General features: G+C 40.2%; 1 protein-coding gene and 1 pseudogene across 2 annotated transcripts in view; one reads left to right on the top strand and one right to left on the bottom strand.

Moving 5' to 3' along the window:
* The window catches only part of LOC117092165 (uricase), a 91,431-nt gene that overhangs the window by 21,632 nt on the left and 52,969 nt on the right, over nucleotides 1-16,830 (top strand). The window lies entirely within an intron of this gene.
* LOC117092164 lies at nucleotides 14,972-16,200 on the bottom strand (annotated as a pseudogene). Its single transcript, XR_004440653.1, has one exon. The product of XR_004440653.1 is annotated as a 60S ribosomal protein L3-like (transcript).

Here is a 16,830-nt window from a genome sequence, read left to right as displayed (position 1 = left end):
ATATTTTTGGAGTACTTAGGAAAGGTATAAGTTGGGGAATTCCAGGTATTTTAATTAAATCTTACAGGACAACTGTGGTCTCATACCTGACAGAAAGCTGAAGTACCATGAAAAATATCTAGACTGGGAACTAGACATACTGTGCTTGAATCCCAACTCTTCCATTTATCAGCTTTGAGCCCTTAGACAAGTCATTTAATCTTTCCCAGCCTTGATTTCCTCATGAAAATGAGGACAGAAATACCTATCTCCCAGCTTATTGTAGGGTTTAAATGAATTAATATATGTGAATATATGTAAATGAGTTTTTATATAGACTTAGCATGGTGCTTGGCACCTGGTAAGTACTTAGTAAATAGTAGCTATCTCTAGCCATCTCATCATTATTAGAACTCCTACATAAAAGGTATTATAAGAATTAAATGAATATTGAATATGGACCACATTTTTTTTTCTTTATTTTTTTTGAGATGAGTCTCCCTCTCATCCAGGCTGGAGTGCAGTGGCTCGATCTCAGCTCACTGCAACCTCTGCCTCCTGGGTTCAAGCGATTCTCCTGCCTCAGCCTCCTGAGTAGCTGAAATTACAGGCATGCACCACCTGGCTCATTTTTTGTATTTTAAGTGGAGACGGGGTTTCACCATGCTGGCCAGGCCAACTCCTGACCTCAAGTGATCCACCTACTTTGGCCTCCCAAAGTGCTGGCGTTATAGGTGTGAGCCACTGTGCCCGGCCCACATTCTTTCTTGAACTGAAGGTATTTTGTTTAAATTAAATAAGCATTAAATTCATAGTAAAATGTTACAATTATCTCTTTATCCATTAATTAAAAACTCACATGACAAGTTATTGTGTGTTATGCACAAAATATTGAGGAATCACAAGAGATTTTTTAAAAAGTGTGAATATGAGACTTTCACTTCTGGGTAAGATGTAGAAGTTCATGGAAGACCAACACTCGTCGGTGCAACAACTTGGAGTAACCTGGATAAATGTAGTCCCAGCTACTTGGAAGGCTGAGGCAGGAGAATGGTGTGAACCTGGGAGGCGGAGCTTGCAGTGAGCCCAGATCGCACCACTGCACTCCAGCCTGGGCGACAGAGCGAGACTCTGTCTCAAAAAGAAAAAAAAAAATTATGTTTTAAAGACATCAAGTTTCTGTGGAAGCATGTGGATTAAATGAACCAAAATTCCAGATAAAGTAGAATTTTTGCCAAAGTGAGCTGACACTATCTTATATTTTTTCACCAGATATATGCCGATCCTGAGTGTGGGTTGAAGGATTTGCCTACACAGAGAATCTCTGCTGGGACAAAGAAAAACCAGTATAGTTCTTGACAGTTATAAAGGGATGATGTGACAAATAGGAAGAAGGCAACTCAAACACATGGCTGATTTTCCCATAACATATTTGCTGAATTCTGGTACTGTACAGAGGGATATGAAACTAGGGCAAAAACTTTTAAAAGAGTGAAATCTATCTCTCATTGTCTTGTAATGCTTAGGAAACAGGTCCTCAGGATACCTTCCCTTGTATACACCTCCAGTTTTTTTCTTAAGACACTTGCCAAGTATAGAAGCTATGAGGGACAAAGGGCTAAAGATTTAGGCTGGAACTTCTGAAGGACAGAGCTGTATCTCCTGCAGTCTTTCAGGGCTGAGGAGATGAAGACTCCAAGGCTCACAATCACAAACCCAGAAGGAACATACCCTGGAACAGGAGCAAATTAGAGGTAGAGCAAGTCTTAGTAAAAATGCAGCTCACACTCAGCACAATTTCTCATTGTATCAACTTCTCATGTAATCAAAATGACCAACTCCTTACCCTCTCTGCCTAACAGAGGAAAGGGAGAACCCTCTCTGATAGAAGGTAGCATTTGGAATCTTCACATTTTTTATACCCCATGTCTGACACCTAATAAAAAACTCGTAGATATGGGACAAGGCAATAAAATGTGTCCAGTAATAAAGAGAAAAGGCAGGTAATAGAAGCAGACTCATAGATGATCTAGATATTAAAGCCAATAGACAAAAACTTTAATTTAGAGCATAGGGCAGAGGCCAACAAAAGAACCAACACTTCCAATATAGAATAATAATTATTTATGATTGTGCAATGGTTTGTAGGGGGCTGTCCTCAATTGGGAGAAATTTTCCTGTTTCTCTTGTCCTTATTGAGGGAGGGGAGTTGGTAAGAATGGAGGAGAAGTGGTCCTTGGACTGTACACCAGGACCAGGCCTTGTGGCCTAGATTGTGAATGAGAGTAAATCTTCTAGAGTTCCAGAAGAGGGATGGTGAGGCAGATTGGGAGAGCTGGGTAACCAAGTCTCAAATACCAAAGAGGAGCAAAGAAGCAGAGGCAAAACGTCCAGGAATCAAAGAGAACTGATGCATGAAGGTGGAGACTAAAGACATTTCCTAATTTAAAATGCAGATAAAGCAGGACATAGGAGGCAAGCTGGAGGGAATGGATTTGAAATGTTAACGAGGCACAATCAAGAGGTGGTGGTGATTGTTTAGATGAATGAATGAAGGAAAAAAAAAAAAGCCCATATGTCTCCAAAGCTGGGTTACTGGATTAATGGTTCCCAGAAAGGGGCACTCAAGGAGGAGGTGTTCTGATGAGCAGATAGGAGTCATGGTATGTTTTCAGTGTCATCCAGGCAGAGGTGTTTACTACACAGTTTTTCACACCCACATGCATGTGCATGCAGACACACACACACACACACCCCAGGTGAGAACTTTGTCAGAAATATAATATGGGTGCCTTCAAAGTGATAGTGGATAAGATTGCCCAGGGAAAATGTTGCAAGTGAGAAGAGATACAATGATAGAACCTAGAGAAGTATTGACATTTAGAGTTCAGACAGAGAAAGGGAAACTTGAAAGGAGACCCCAGTAAGTCAGAGGAAGAAATAAAATAAGGTAAAGCAGAATCTCAGGGATGTGGAGGAGAGTGTGGCTTAAGAAGGGAGCACAGGCCAGTGGGCAAAGGATACAAACAAATCTTTTTTTTTTTCTTTTAAAGCATTGGAAATTAGCAAGAGAAGAGTCATTGGAGAGGTAGCCACAAGATTGAGAGCTTTTCCTACAAGTTTGATTGTGAAGGGAAGGAGAGGCATAGGTCAGTTATAGGATAGGGTGTGGTGCTATAGAACCCAGGTAGGTTTTTTGTTTGTTTTGTTTATAAGGTGGGAGAGCCTTGGACATGTTTGTATGGTAAAGAGAAAGATCTAATAGAGAACAAGTGGCTGAAGAAGTGGGAGAGGATAAATAATGGTGTCAAGTCCTGGAAGAAGTAGGAAGATATGAGATCTATTTAATAAAATAACCAGTGGTGAGATTTGATTAAAAAGTTACTGTGTGACCATGTGCACATGTGTGAATGTATATATGTATGTATAATATACTTACATATCAATAAGAACATATAAGTAAAAATCAGTTCTTTCTGGATGGGGATTTTTAATAATGTAGTCTATCTAATATATTAAGTGGTGGTACTATTAATTGTCAACATATTATAACCTAAACTTAAATGCCAATTTTAAAATTTTATTTTAGAAAGTGATTTTTACAAAATGTTTTACGTAGTACTTTGCCTTCTTAAATGAAATATTCGGAACACAATTTGACCTTTTCTCGATGACTCACTTTGAACATCAATCATTGTTCAATTCTGTAATACTGCCATGCCCTCAGGAGGCACTTAGGTCCACAGGGCTGTTCACCCAATGCTAAATGGCTCCAGACAGCTGTGCTGTTAGAGTTCTTCTGTCTTTCCACCCTGTCATTTGTCACTTCTCTGCTTTTGTCAGTATCCAAGACATCCTGCTTCTTTTTCTTTTTCTGTTTTTTTTTTTTTTTTTTTGAGACAGAACTGTGCTTTGTCGTCCAAGATGGAGTATGGTGGCATGATCATGGCTCACTGTAGCCTCAATGACCTGGACTTCAGTCCTGCCTTAACCTCCCAAGTAACTGGAACTATAGGCATGCACCACCATACCCAGCTGGTTTAAATTTTTTTTTTTTTTGTAGAGACAAGGTCTCACTATGTTGCCCAGGCTGGTCTTGAATTCCTGGGCTCAGACAATCCTCCCGCCTTGGCCTAAGACTTCCTGCTTCTTATGTGCTGCCTTCACTCTGTGTAAACCTACTGAGTGAGGACCTAAGAGCAGCTGCAGCCATTCCTAAAGTGCAGACACAGACATAGGGACAACTTGTTCAGCCACTCGGGGGTCTTTTTGCAAAGTCCTGATGGAAAGATGGTTGGACTGGCCTGCCTGCATTCCTCCAACTGGGCCAAGGAATGGGCTGAGGTTGGCTGCAAGTCTGATTTCTTGGATATAGGGAAACAACTAGCTTGCAGCCTGTACCAGTCTCTCCTTGGTCACCAGACACTGCTCCATCTCACAGAGGTGTGTAGATAGACCTGAGTCATCAGGAGACTGGTTAAACCCTTATCTGCATATGGTGCTGAGCTACTGGATATTACAGTAAATTAGTCATGAAATCTGACCAGTGTTTTGTTTTTGTTTTTCTGATGATGGGGACAAATTATTTTGTCTGTGGCAAAAGTAGCTGGATTTTTATAGCTCCTTTTCCTGCTCTCTAGAAACCAGCTACCCCAGAGACAGATTGTCCCGTTGTTAAAATCTTTGTCTAACACCTCTGGGAGGAAACACTATCTCCCTCACACACACATCAAAGCGTGGGATTGCCATTTTCTTCCTTTGCCCCTTACCTCTCGCTCATCATTTGGCTGATCCAGAGTGGCTCAGACCAGCTCTATCTCCAAAGTCAGCAGCTCACAGCCCGCTCATGAATCAGCAATCTTTTCACCCAAAATGGAAACAAAAAGAAGCAGCCCCCTTTCCAGAAGGTTGTAGATATATGACATTGATATCAATCCATTATTTAGGATAATCATTTTAAATTATACTTCTCCTTCAATTCTGTTTTTTTTTTTTTTTAATGGAGTCTTGCTCTTTTGCCCAGGCTGGAGTGCAGTGGTGCGGTCTTGGCTCACTGCAGACTCCGCCTCTCAGGTTCATGCCATTCTCCTGCCTCAGCCTCCTGAGTAACTGGGACTACAGGCACCCACCACCACATCCGGCTAATTTTTTGTATTTTTTAGTAGAGACGGGGTTTCACTGTGTTAGCCAGGATGGTCTCGATCTCCTGACCTCGTGATCTGCCTGCCTCAGCCTCCCTCAATTCTGTTTTAAACACCTCTCAGCCATACAGTGATAATTCAAACATAGGGGAAGCTTAACACAGTCCAAGTATATTGAAAAGGTTGTCTTCTGTGGCTAGCTCTCCTGCCAAACTACCAGAAACTTCCTGATCTTACAGGAAATGAAGAAAAACAGTGGTGAAAGGAAGATATAGGATCTTGGGATTAGATTAGGATACTGCAGACCTAGCAAACTGGTGGCTTCCCTATCTGCAAAGGTAATGAAGAAGATCCTGGACTAGCTATTGAGTACACAAAGTACTTCCATTAAAGCCAAAACAAATGACCAAATATTTATTGAACACTTGACTGCCTAATACCCAGATACAAAGTCTTCCTTTGTACTAAAGCACCATGTACACTTCAGATGTTGCGGCCCAGAAACCCTGATCAGAACACACAATTTTATTCAGCGAACCTTGCCCTAAGAGGGTAGGGATGCAATATATACTACCTGTTTATCTTGTGTAAAAACCTTATACATATTATTTTTCTTAATTTTCTCCATTTTACAGGTGAGGAAATCAAGGCTTTGAGGATTTAAGAAAATTGTCTGAGGCTGTAAAGTGCCAGGACTGTGATTTAAAATTCCAAAACCCTATTCTCGTGGCATCGTGTGTGTCTGCTCTGTAAATAATTACAGCAGCACCCTTTAATCTGCTGGTTAATATTATAGCAGGAACTTTTGTTCATACTGACAGCATTTGCAAAGAACTCCTTGGATGTTTATAAGGCTTTTGGGCTTGTGTTTGTAGCGTCCTCTTCCTTGAGAATATTTCTTCGTTATTTCCTCTTCATTCGTCAAGTATGAGATAAAGTAAGAAAAATATTGGTCTTTATCTATTTGTCTGTTACTGAGAAAACACTATCACCATGGAGAAAGGGAACAATTCCAATAAATAGCACTCTCAGTTCCTTTATTTCTACCGATCTCTTAGACTGATTTCTTCATGGAATTGAGTAGTTGTTAGAATGTGGTACAGACAGAGCATTTGCTTTCCCTCAACTTCTGAATTAATATGATTAATTAATATAGTTAATATTTATTGTTATTCTGCCAGTTAAAAATGGAAGGTAAAGTTTTTATGTGCTAGGCATTGAACTGTTTACATAGATTGCCTTATGCCTATTATTAACTTTCTTGTTTTTCAGTTTTGAAACTGGCTTAGAGAGGTTAAGTAATTTGTTTAAGGTCACACAGCTCGTAATTGCTCAAGGTTGACAAAGCTAGGTTTTCACCCGCTGTGTGATTCCAGAGCTGTTATATTGTCCTCTGCTACCACCCAAATCCAACTGGGTTCTCATGGGATGTCATACTTAATTGATTCAAATAACACTAATATATTTAGCATTTCCTTCAAAGAGCTTTGCAGAAAATATGGGGAAACAACGGGGAAAAAATCAAGCAATATTAGAAATAAATTGGGCATGTGGAAAGCGAAGTAAAGAGGGACCAGTTAACAAGGAAGAGAGAATGTAGTGGGGCTAGGGAAAGCCTGGATCTTGGACTCTAACCATCACTGCTTAAGGCAAGGAGTTGTGTGGATGCTTTAAAGCGTGTTTGGCAGAGAGTTATATGGCAAGAGTTACATGACAACACACTGTCTACAGAGTGATGAGACATTTTTCTTGTTTGGCTAACACGGGGCTTCTGAAAGCCTTTTCTAAAGAGAAGTGTCAGAAAGGGTGGAAAAAATGAGACTAGGGTATGGGCTTTTAAAGTGGTTAATTCCAAAGAACTACATTCACTTGGCTGTATTCAATTTTAAAGTGATTAATTGGAAAATATGACATTTATGTAAGTGCTGGTGAGATGGATAAGACATCATTTAAATCTCAATATGGCACTCCCTCATATATCAGGTTATAACAACTGGTCTGTATGGAGCATGATTCTAATAGGGTCATAGTCATAGGTCACAGATGCTGTCTATTTACAGTAGAGGACATCTTTTCCGCCTGACCATGATGAGCCAACTACCTGCAGGACACTGATGACAAAGCCATCTGAGTGAGAGAGTACATGCAAATTCATTTTCATTCTTACAGAGGCTTGCAGATAGCCTGCTGATGTTCAATCATATGATCATTTTATGATAAATAAGCAAATATTTATTGAGCACCTACTATATATTAGGTTCTCATTATGGAAATAACTATAGATATTATTAATTTAGGCATGAAATCATGGTGTTCATCTATCTCCTCAAGAATTTTCAGAGTTAGCTCACTGAGTTTAATTCATTGCTTGATTTTAAGGTCCTACCTGCATTGCAGCCCCAGTCTACCTGTCTATCTCATTTTTCTCAATTTCCCAATCCACATTCTCTCCTTTAGTCAAGCCTAGCTCCTTATAGTCTTCTCCTCCTTGTATGATACTTAGGTCTGCCTCTGAGACTTTGCTCATGTCAGTCCTTCCTTCTAGAAATCCTTTCCCTCCCATTCCAACTGTCCAAATTCCACCCATCCTTGAAGAGCCCTCAATTTCCACCTCTTCATTAAAGACTACTTGACTGTTCTGGACTTTATTAATCATATCTCTCTGAACTGATACTATAATTATAATGTGTTTCACAATTTAGTATTTAATTATAGATTTCTGTACTGAAAAGGACTTTAAGATTGTCCTCAATTTATGCATGAATTCCCTCTATGCAGCCCTCCCAATGAGCTTTTAGTCTATACTCATCTTGGGAGATATTGCTGTCTTTTATATTCATTAATTTAACCCATATTTACTAAAAACTACGTTTCAGACATTACACTAGGGACTGGAGATGCAATAGTGAGCAAGACTCTAAAATACATATCCCCTCATAAAGATAATATTATATAGTGGTAAATGCTAAAATAAAATAAAATACTAAGTTGTGTTAGAAAGTGATTGGAGATGCTAATTTAAATAGGGTGGCCAGAAAAGGCCTCTCATAAAGAATTTCTTTAATATTGAGGGCCTCAGAAGGGGCCAGCTCTGTGCACATCTGGGAGAAAAGTTTTTTAGACAGTGAGAACAAGTGCATGACTTTGAGGTGGGATTGGATTTGTTGAGTTTGAGGAATAGGAAGAAGGACAATGGATGAAGTGTAGCGAGTGGGTAAGCAAGAAACAGAGATGTAGCTACAGAGAGAGCCCAGGGAAGATCCTGCGGAGCTCATAGGCCATGGCAAGAGATTTGGACAATATAGTTTGCACTTGATTTGAGCTGAATCTGGCTCACTAGATTTTTTATTCCTTTATCTTAGCTCTGCTTCTAGGCATCATACAGAGCTAGTATAGACCCTCTTCCATAGAACAGCCTTATATACTTGAAGGCAACTATGCTATCCCTAATGAGACTGTTCAGGGATAAACAATTCCATTTCTTTCTACTGTTCCTTCTGCAATCTCAGGAACTGTCCCCATTCTGGCTAATTTCTTTTACACACCACCTATATTACTCCTAAGGACAGCACCTAGACCACGAATACAGGATACAGTCAGCCTATTTCCTCACCCTTTCTAGGATATGTTTTGTTCATACAATTAAAAATTGTATTTTTTTTCCTTTTTTCAGCCAATTACACTGTTTAGTCATGGTGAGTTTTCTGCCAAAACCTTTGGATAATTTTCTACATCGTCTGTTGCTAAACTATACTTCCCTTCAACCTATATCTCTGTGGTGAAGATTGTGTTTTGTTTTATTTTGTTTTGTTTAAAGGGAAGAATCTTAACATTTATTCTTATTATATTTAATATTATTTGACTTAATCCATATGCTAGCCTTTCAAGATCCCTTGGGATGCCAATTTCATCATCCGCTGGATCTGTTATTTTTCTTACCTGCATGTCATATACAAATTTAATAAGTGTATTTTCCAAACACAAAAATCATTTAAAATGTTTTTGGAAGAGGGCTGAGGACAGAGTCAACTATAAGATCTATAAGAGCAGGAACTGTTTTGTTCCTTCTTCTTCTGTTCATTACAATGCCTGGTAAAGAGTATGTTTAATGGATTCAATTGGAAAAAGTGCTTGGGCTCTGCTATAGTATGAATATCTTCTCCAAACCTCATATTGACATTTAATTGTCATTGTGATGATATTAAGAAGTGGGACCTTTAAGAGGTGATTACATCCTGAGGGCTCTGCCTTCATAATTGGATTAATGTTGTTTTCACAAGAGCAGCTTAGTTATTGCAGGAGTTTGACCCTCTTTTTCTCTGTCTTGTGCTCTCTGGCCCTCTCCCATCATGTGATGCTTTTTGCCGTGTTTTGATGTGGCAAGAAGGCCCTCACCCAGTGCAGCCCCTAGGTTGTGGACTTCCTAGCCTACAGAATCATGAGCCAAATAAATATCTTTTCTTTATAAATTACTCAATCTGTGATATTCTGTTATATCTGCAGAAAATAGATCAACACAAGCTCCCTTTTAGCCACACTGATCTCTTTAGTAAATGGTTGTTCAGATACATCCTCAGATTTCTCTCCTGAAAATACCCTTTCTTTCTCTAACATATGGCTAGGCGACAAATTTTCCAAATTTTTGCCCTCTGTTTCTCTTTTATTTACAAATTTCACTTAAAGGTCAATTTTTTGCTGCCATAACTGAATGTAAGCTGTTAAAATACCCCTGCCACTTCTTGAGTGTTTTACTGCTTAGAAATTTCTTCCACCAGATACCCTAGATCATTACTCCTAACTTTGGCTCTCCAGAATGCAGGGTTATGCCCTAGAACTTCCCTGCCTGCAGGACCATGAGCTAAACAAACCTTTTTTCTTTATAAATTATCCAGCCTCAAGTATTTTGTTATAGCAACACACACACACACACACACACACAAGACAAATACCATTCACCTTTACTGAGAAGAAATAAAAGAGACAAAGATTTTTTTTTTTTGGTATTCACAAACTACTGTTGGCTCCATTGTAATCCTGATCCACACATAAGTATAAACCATTGTTTTAACTTTAGCACTTTTTTTTTTTTACAATCAGTAACATTGAGGTGTTAGCCTGCATATAACTCTGTGTATAAGTTGATGCCTTTCTTTTATTTTTCCTTGTTCATTGATCTCTTTTTTCCATAATATGTATCTATTAGGTTGTATATATATGAGTTTGTGAGAAGGTAGGCTATGTAGTTACATTGCTTTCTCTAGATTCTTCCTCCCTTTCCTCCTTATGGAGAAATAACATCGAATTTCATTTTAATCTCTTGAGCTGCATTTCCTTCAAGAGTCTTTTGCCACTGAATCACATTTTCTTCTGTAGTTCAATCTCAGACTTTTAAAACTTTAACTGTATTCAGTTTTCCTTTCCCTGATGATCATCCAGAGACAGTTTTCTCCTAGGACATCATTTTTTCTTTCTTTTCGTTTCTTTTCTTTCTTTCTTTCTTTTTTCTTTTTCTTTTTTTTTTTGACAGGGTCTCATTCTGTTGCTCAGGCTGGAGTGTAATGGTGTATCGCTCACTCTAGCTTGATCACCTCCCAGGGCTCAGGTGATCCTCCCACCTCAGCCCCTCTAGTAGCTGGGACTACAGGTGCACGCCACCATGCCTGGCTAATTTTTGTTGTTTTCTTTGTTTGTTTTTGGTAAACATGGATTTTGCCATGTTTCCCAGGCTGGTCTTGACCTCCTGGGCTCAAATGATCCACCTGCCTCAGCCTCCCAAAGTGTTGGGATTACAGGCGTGAGCCACTGTGCCCAACCCATTATTTTCGTTTCACCAACAAACCTCTCCTTGTCTGTAAGACTTAAGTTCAGAGTGGAAGTTCCTCTAGTTATTTCATCTCTTTGGAAGATGACATTGTCAGTGAAGCCAAAAGTTAATCAAGAATTATACTAGCTGAATGAAATCCTTAGTAAATGTCTGAATATTTAAAGCCCCATCATTGCTCTTTCTTATTCATTCCCACCAAGTTCTTTCTGTTGTTTCCTATGAATGCATATTCTCCATCCTATGCTACAGTTGCAAATTTACTTCTTTTATAACTCATGTTCTGTATCAGTCTGTAAAACATCTGAGATTGTGAGACTATGAGATTGTTTATGACCTGTGTTTTAATGATTATTTCAATTGAAATGATTTGGAACTGCAATCACAATATCATTCTTGTTTCTACATGACTTAGACAAGAATTGTTTGCTTGCAGAAAACAGGAACCTACTGAGACTAACTTGAACTTAAAATAGGGGCATTTAATGAGAGACTATAGGCGTGTATCTTAGGCTATATAACCAAAGAGACTAATTCAGCTCTGCAAGGAACTCAATTGACATCTGGACAGTTGGGGATTGATTTCATTCTTTCTGTTCTCCTGTGCTTCTTGCAGTGTGTCTGCACCATTCTCCAGCTTCTGTAGCCCCACGTTTTCTGCTTTGGCATGCATATGGTAGAAAACAACCATCTTATCTCTAGTACCCATGACCTTCAGATCAAGTGTCCAATCCCAGCAACTCAGTCTTGGTACCTCTGCTTTAAACTCTCTCCCACATCTGATTGCCTTGGCTTGGCCTATGACTTACTTTCTTTGGTGTCACAAGCCCACTGTTGATTCAGTCATTTGGAGCTGGAGAGAAAAGGGTCATTGAATACCAACAGACTGTGGAAAATTACTTTTCTAAGAAGGTGTGAGGGCAGAGCAGAAATGGTTTGGCATTTCCACATTATAACTGCCATTCTCTGTTTATTTCTGTTTTTATTTTACTTTCTCCACAATCACATTAAGTAGTTTCCAGCCAAACACAATCTTATACTTTTTTGTAAGATACACTCTCACCTTAGACTTGTCTTTCATTACAATGTATTTTTTGTGTGAATATAATGAAATTATTTATTTAATTGACACATAATAATTGTGCATATTCATGGAGTACAGTGTGATGTTTTGATACATGTATATATTGTGTAATGATCAAATCATGGTAATTAGCATATTCATCACCTTAAACATTTATCATTTCTTTACTGTGAGAGCATTCAAAATCCTCTCTTCTAGCTGTTTGAAATATACAATGCATTTTTATTAGCTATAGTCATTCTACTCCACAAATAGAACGCCAGAACTTACTCCTCCTAACTGTAACATTGTTCCCATTGACCAACTTCTTCCCATCTCCTCTATTCCCACATTTACCCCAGTCTCTGATAACTACTATTGTACTATTAACTTCTATGAGATTAAGTTTTTTAGATTCCACGTATGAGTGAGATTGTGTAGTATTTGTCTTAATGTGCTTAGCTTATTTCACTTGGAAGACTGGTTATCAACATGCAAAAGAATGAAATTTGACCCCTATTTCTTACTATACAAAAGTCAACTCAAAATAAAGATTTAAATATAAGACCCAAAACTATGAAACTACTAGAAGAAAATTCAGGAGAAACACTACACCACATCAGTCTGGGCAAGGATGTTTTTACGCTAGACCTCAAAAGCATGAGCAACAAAAGCAAAAATAAACAATTGGGACTACATCAAACCAAAAAGTTTCTTTATAGCAAAGGAAACAAATCAGTAAAGTGAACAGACAGCCTGCAGAATAGGAGAAAATATTTGCAAATTATACACCTGACAAGGGATTAATATCCAGTATTTATAAGGAACTCAACTCATTAGTAAAAAACATAATCTGATTTAAAAATGGGCAAAAGACTTGAGTAGACATTTCTCCAAAGAAGACATACAGAGGGCCATGAGGTACATGCAAAAATGCAATGTCATTGTATTAGTCTGTTCTCATGCTGCTAGTAAAGACATATCAGAGACTGGGCAACTTATAAAGAGAAAGAGGTTTAATGGACTCACAGTTCCACTTGGCTGGGGAGACCTCATAATCATGGTAGGTGGCAAAGGACGAGCAAAGTCATGTCTCACCTGGCAGCAGGCAAGACAGTGTGTGCAGGGGAACTCCCATTTATAAAACCATTAGATCTCTTAAGACTTATTCACTATCATGAGAACAGCATGGGAAAGACCCATTCTTATGATTCTGTTACCTCCCACTGGGTCCCTCCCACAACACATGGGAATGATGGGAGCTACAGTTTAAGGTTTGGGTGGGGACACAGCCAAACCGTATCAGTCACTAACCATCAGAAAAATGCAAATCAAAACCACAGTGAGATACCATCTTTTTTTTTTTTTTTAGATGGAGTTTTGCTCTTGTTGCCCAGGCTGGAGTGCAATGGCACAATCTTGGCTCACCACAACCTCTGCCTTCCAGGTTCAAGCAATTCTCCTGCCTCAGCCTCCCGAGTAGCTAGGATTACGGTGTGTGCCACCATGCCTGGCTAATTTTGTATTTTTAGTAGATACGGGGTTTCTCCATGTTGGTTAGGCTGGTCTCGAACTCTCGACCTCAGGTGATCTGCCTGCCTCAGCCTCCCAAGGTGCTGGGATTACAGGTGAGCCACCACGCCCAGCGATATTATCTTACCCTAGTTAGAATGATATTATCAAAAAATGGATATTATCATATCAAAATGAATGCTGGTGAGGATGTGGAGAAAGGGAAACTCTTACACACTGTTGGTAGGAATATAAATCAGTACAGCTATTATGGAAAACAGTATGAAAGTTCCACAAAAAATTAAAAATAGCTCTACTGTATGATTCAGCAATCCCACTACTAGGTATACATCCAAAGAAAATGAAATTAGAATGTCAAAGAGACATCTACCCTCCCATGTTTATTGCAGTACTATTCACAATAGCCAAGATATGGAATCAACCTAAATGCCCATCAATGGAAGAATGGATAAAGAAAATGTGGTATATATACACAGTGGAATACTATTCAGCTATAAAAAGGGATGAGATCCTGTCATGTGCAACAGCATGTATGAGCCTGGAGGACATTACATTAAGTGAAATAAGTCATTCCAATTTTGGAGGGGGTTTGTTTTTGTTTCTGTTTTGAGATGGTCTTGCTCTGTCACCTAGGCTGGAGTGCAGTGGTGTGATCATAGCTCACTGCAGCCTCAAACACCTCGGCTCAAGGGATCCTCCTACCTCAGCCTCCAGAGTAGCTAGGACTACAGGCACTCACCATCATGCCTGGTTAATTTCATTCCAGTATTTAAAACCATGATTTAGAACTTACATTTCATTCATTAATATCTCCCATATTCTCTTTTTCCTAAAGGGAATCAATAAAATTATCCCCTATTTTCTAAAATGTATCGGTTTCCCTCCAATGTCATTATTCCCAAAGATAACTTCTTCAGTCTCCCTGCAAGTATCAGCATGACTGGGTAGCAGTCCTGGGCATATGCCTGAGAAAGATTAGCCCTCTTTGGTTTATTGTGGTTGTCTTTAGGTTTTACAACAAGGAATTACCATCACCAAGATATACCAAGATATACTGTTCAATTCCTTTCCAGCATTTTTTTCTTCCTCAAGGACGGTCTGGCCACTTTCCATTTCCCCTTCAGCAGGAATCACATCCGTAATGTGTGTCTCCAGTGGGCCAGCATGTTCTTTTTCTTTGTTACATTCCTACACTCTTAATTATGTGAATCTAATTTTGATTCTCCTCTCCTTCAGATTCAGGGGAGAAGGCTCCTACCTATTATGTATTTTTAGTCCAATAGAATTTCTTCACTTTTGCTTTTTTTCTCCTTTTCATTAATCTCTCTCTTTACCGTTGGATCAAGTTTTGGCCCTCTTAACTTTTTTTTTTTTTTTGTCAGTGGAAAATAACTTTTATTGAGACCCCACCAGCTGCAAAATCTACTCCTGGCATTAAGCTCCTTCTTCCTTTGCAATTCAGTCTTTCTTGAGTGGTCCCATGAATGCTTTCTTCTCTTCCATGGTCTGGAAGCGGCCATGGCCAAACTTGGAGGTGGTGTCAATGAACTTAAGGTCAATCTTCTCCAGAGCCCGCTGCTTCGTCTGCACCAGCAAGGACTTGCGGAGGGTGAGCACCCACTTATTGGTTCCCACCACACAGCCTTTCAGCATAACAAAGTCATTGGTCACTTCACCATAGTGGACAAAGCCACCCAGCGGGTTGATGCTCTTGTCAGACAGGTCCTAGTCAGTGGAGGCGTTGTTCTTGGTCAGCTTGCCGTCCTTGATAAGGTAGCCCTGGCCAATCTTATAGATCTTCTTATTGATCTCAGTGCGGTGATGGTAGCCTTTCTGCCCAGCACGTGCCACAGAGAAGGCCACACGAGCAGGATGCCATGCCCCAATACAGGCCATTTTGTGCAGGCCCCAGTGGGTCTTGCGGGGCAGCTTCTTGGTGTGCCAACGACTGGTGACCCCTTTGTAGCCTTTGCCCTTGGTCACCCCGATGACGTCGATCATCTCATCCTGCCCAAACACTTGGTTCATAGGTACTTGCCGCTCGAGCCTCTCGCGGGCCCAGTCCAGCTTCTCGGCCACGGTGCCTCCCTTCACCTGGATCTCCATCAGGTGGGCCTTCTTCTGGCGCAGAGGAAGCAGGCGCATCTGGGTGTGGGCAATGACTTGGCAGTACTTCTTCATGCTGCTGAAGTCCTTCTCCAGCTGCTTCTTGCCATCCTCATCCTGCCATTTCTTGCAGTACTTGGTAAAGGCCTTCTTCTTAGATTTATGCCAGTTCTTACAGAAACGCCTCTTGCATTCGTCACTGATGTGCTCAGCGAAGACAGTCTTGAAGGTCCGGAGGCCTCGAGGGGTTTCCACGTAGCCCACAATGCCCACAACCACCATGGGTGGCGTCTCCACAATGGTTACAGCCTCCACCACCTCCTTCTTGTTCACCTTAGATCCTGGCCTGTCGACTTCCTGCACGATGTGGGTCATGCCAGCCTTGTATCCCAGGAAGGCTGTGAGGTGGACCGGCTTAGACGGATCATCCTTAGGGAAGCTCTTAACCTTCCCGCGATGCCTGCTGCTGCGCTTCCGGGGCAGGAAGCTGAGGGACCCATGTCTGGGAGCGGAGAACTTTCTGTGAGACATCACGCCATCAAATCCTGCCGGTAGAGCGGCCCTCTTTACTTTTAAAGTCAGGATCTTGTACTTTAAAATTTTTCTTTTATGTTATTTGGATTACTTATGCTTTTTTGGCCTCAGATACTCTCTCAGAGGCCAAATAATTTTTTTCAGGCCTCTTTATATTTGCAAGCATGTTAGTTAGCTAGATAGCATACAACATAGTTTATGCTTGCTCCTGACAGGAAACAAAGTTAGCTTTTTCTGTTTGTCATTGAACTAGTGCCATGAAGTTTGGTTGGTATTGAGATATCAAGATCGATAGCCTCAGAGGTAAGATGGACCTCTATGATACTAGGCAAGTTACTAAAACTATGTAGGCCTTAGTTTCCTTGTCAGTAAAATGGGGATAATAACAGTTCCTACTACATATAATTGTTATGAAGATTAAATAAAAATGTAATTAATCGGCCGGGTGCGGTGGCTTACGCCTGTAATCCCAACACTTTGGGAGGCCGAGGCGGGTGGATCACGAGGTCAGGAGATCGAGACCATCCTGGCTAATACAGTGAAACCCCGTCTCTATTAAAAATACAAAAAATTAGCCGGGCATGGTGGCAGGCGCCTGTAGTCCCAGCTACTCAGGAGGCTGAGGCAGGAGAATGGCGTGAACCCAGGAGGTG

Source organism: Trachypithecus francoisi, unplaced genomic scaffold, assembly GCF_009764315.1.
Source record: "Trachypithecus francoisi isolate TF-2019V2 unplaced genomic scaffold, Tfra_2.0 Lachesis_group12, whole genome shotgun sequence".
Lineage (NCBI taxonomy): Eukaryota > Metazoa > Chordata > Mammalia > Primates > Cercopithecidae > Trachypithecus > Trachypithecus francoisi.
The sequence above is the reverse complement of the archived record's forward strand: the minus strand, read 5'-3'. Positions and strand labels throughout refer to the sequence as shown.